Consider the following 3306-nt stretch of genomic DNA (forward strand, 5'->3'; position numbering starts at 1 on the left):
TCAAATTCCAACATTTACCTGTTCAGTGTTCACAACTTCTTGTTATTTTCCCTCCCTTCACTCCCCCTTCAGTAAGCTTCCCTCAGAAAACCCAGCTGATAATTATTTACCAACCTGAAAAGGACATGACTATGGGTGAGAAGACTGTTTTTCTAAAGCAAGGGAGAGCTGCAGAAAATAAGTTCAGCCTATTCATCTCATGTGTGGTACTCAGTATCTTCAAACTCCATCGCTCTCGCCCTCACAGCTGGTCCCAGCCACACTGGGTTATTTTGTGCTCTTTGTGGCACTGGGACAGTTTGGACACACGCTGGATGATAACACAAGCATGGCATTATGTGCATGAACTACAAAAAGTAGACAGGATATAAAAAGGTATTTGAGGCCCGGACAAAAAGGCCCAAGGCCACTGGGATTCTGTCAAACAGATGTGATGTTCTACTTCATGTAAAATTCGGTGACTGAATCAGGGAACTTTGGGGTAATTTTCTATGTTCACAGTGATTTACAACATCCTACTTTCCTGAAAGTCAGGTGGACTGAACACTGAAGGGAGTTTTCCCACTCTTTCAATCCAGTACCTCACCATTGTACACTTTCATCATAACCACACACATACAAATATGCATTGTGATTATTTGCTTTATCATTTAGTGTTATTCTCTCATCCACATACTTTGCCTTGCTAAAATAATACATAGACCCAGCTCATCCACACATATCACTTATATTTCTAAGCTGCTTTGCACTGTCTCTGCTTGGGGCAGAAACGTTTGCCCCATTACTTCATAAAATCATCTTAAATGGAGAATCTACTCATTTCAACAAAATTTAATCCAACCCGTAACGAGATAACCTACTCTGTCAAGAAATTAACACCTTTTATATGGTCAAACTGCATCTGAAATCTACTTATTCCAAAGGAGACTGATTCCTGATCTCAGCTAAATAATTCACACTTGCTAACACAACTATAATTGCAGCCTAGTAGCTCTGAAAGTGCTTGTTCCAGAATAGATATCTGATGCTTATTCACAAGCCCAGAGGCAATCACATTTATTGTTTTGCAATGGGCAATCACAGACACAAGAATCAAAATCTGCCTTGAAGAAAAACCCTTTCCAGCTTCACCTGTTTGTCTAGGAGATCAAATTTTTAAAGGGGAAGAAAGAGGAATGACAAAACCAAAACATCTGCATTAGGCATGTTTCAAACTTGGGAACCACAGTGAAGGAGCAGTTCAAAATGTATCACGCTGTTCAGTTAAGGAGTAGAAGAAAAGAAAGTGCCCTTAGGTTTTAAAATGTCATGACATTCTTATACAGAAAGAAAAGTAAGAACAAGATGTCCAGAAAGGTCTCTGATTCCACTTTCAGGCAAAATTGGAGCAGACCTTACAAATTTAGACAGCTAAGTATTTAATTAAATTGCCGATTAAAGTTTCTACCAAAAGCTGAAAAGTACCGGAAGGTGGTTTTTGTCTTGCCCCTTCATGATGCATAAATTTCTGCCTCACAGTAAATACCTTTTAAAAAGAGCATTGCATTGCGAATCTGGTCAATGGAGGCTATGTGTCTTGGTTGGTAGAGTACTCTATTCCCCAGTGGCACTGGCTGCCTTTTTACATTGAATTTCTAAGCCATCTTTTATTGCAGTGTATATCTGTGAAAGGATTCAGTGGTGCAGACAATAACAAAGCACAAACAAAGGCTGTTCGTATTTTAAGCCATACATTGTAAATACAGAAAAGATGACCTTAAACTACTTATCACAGTAGGAAATGGCAATGAACAATATTCAGGTTTACTTGTTTGAAATTTTGTGTTTAGGGAATTGTTTGCCTGGGGAAAGAGGCGAGGGAGAATTCAGTGTTTCCTGATCACTGGTTGGCCTTAGTTTGGGGTGTTTGATGGGTGACACACAGCACAGCGAGCCAGTCGTTGACTGCATTTGGAAAATACCAACTCAAATTCCCACTGAAAGTTTTAAAAATAGAAATATTGCAGAGCTAAGACTGCTCAGGGAAGGTTAATTTTCAAGAACCTTTAAAAAGCTCTAAGAAAAGAATGCCTAGGTTATCCTTTCCCTCTGCTAAAACCCATCCTATATCCAATTTAGGCCACGTAGTTGCTCTGAGCACAGCTGGCAAACACAAAACCTGCCCCCCACCCCTCCACTCCAATGTCTGGCCAGCAACAACAACATGGAGCATAACTCACAAATAACTAAGCAGGATTATATCAAAGAAATAACATACACAGTTACCAGTTTTCTCCTGTTATGGATGTGATCCCCAGGACATCACAGTCAGGGGATGAGACTTCGAATCAAAAAGAGTATATTTCCTTCAGGATTCTATAAAAGAGGAATTATTTCACTCTACTTTGGTTTCCTTAGCACCTGAACTGATCAGGAGTAGAAATGCTGTTTCCTTTCAGAGTCTGCCCACTTGCACAGCCCATTGCTGTCAAGTTGCCCCTGGAGTTTGCTGGTAGAAGATGACAAAAGGGAAAAAATGGGGAAACTGGGATTTCTGAAGACAGATGATCTCTGTGTCTCCCAACAAAACTGGGTAGTGGTGAGAAGAGGAAAAGAAAAAAAAAAAAAAAAGAGGCAAAATCAGCTCTGGGAGGGAAAAGGATACAATAAAGGCTACAACCTGCAGAAGGAAAGAGGGATAGATCTTAGGGCTAAGAGTAGGAGCTACACAAACCTGCATGCAGAGCATGGAGCTGCCTGGACTGCATAACAGGGGCTTAAAGGAGAAAGGTAATGATGAAGCCTAATCTGCTGCCAGCAGCCTTGCTCTCTCCTGGAAGGAGGCATCAGCCTAGCCTACGAGGGAAGGGGACTCTCCCTCAACCTCCAAAAAAATGTTTTTTTCACTTGCTGGAAGCGCCAAATCCAATTCCACAGTTGTCTGGGGAGATTTCTTCCTGCCTCTCCAGCCATGCAATGGAAATTTCAATAAGGCTGTATGATTGTGATCCTCCCAGCCTACTTGTTCCACTTTATATAATTTAGCTTAATTAGGTGTTGGCCCAAGTGTTGGAGAGAGTTATCTGTGCAACAGGCTAGTGATTACACCAGTCACCCAGCTCCAGTTTCTAGTCCACAGGCCAATGAATAGCTCAGGAAAAAAACAAACAAACAAACAAACAAACAAACAAACAAAAAACCCAAACAACACTTGAAAACAGCACTTGTTTCTTGGCTGAGGAGGATTGGATCTAAAAGAAAGGATCAAAACCAAGAATTCCTCCTGTTGATCTCAGACTAGAGAGAACAATCTGCCCTACAGAGAGG

Source organism: Tauraco erythrolophus, chromosome 1 (assembly GCF_009769465.1).
Source record: "Tauraco erythrolophus isolate bTauEry1 chromosome 1, bTauEry1.pri, whole genome shotgun sequence".
NCBI lineage: Eukaryota > Metazoa > Chordata > Aves > Musophagiformes > Musophagidae > Tauraco > Tauraco erythrolophus.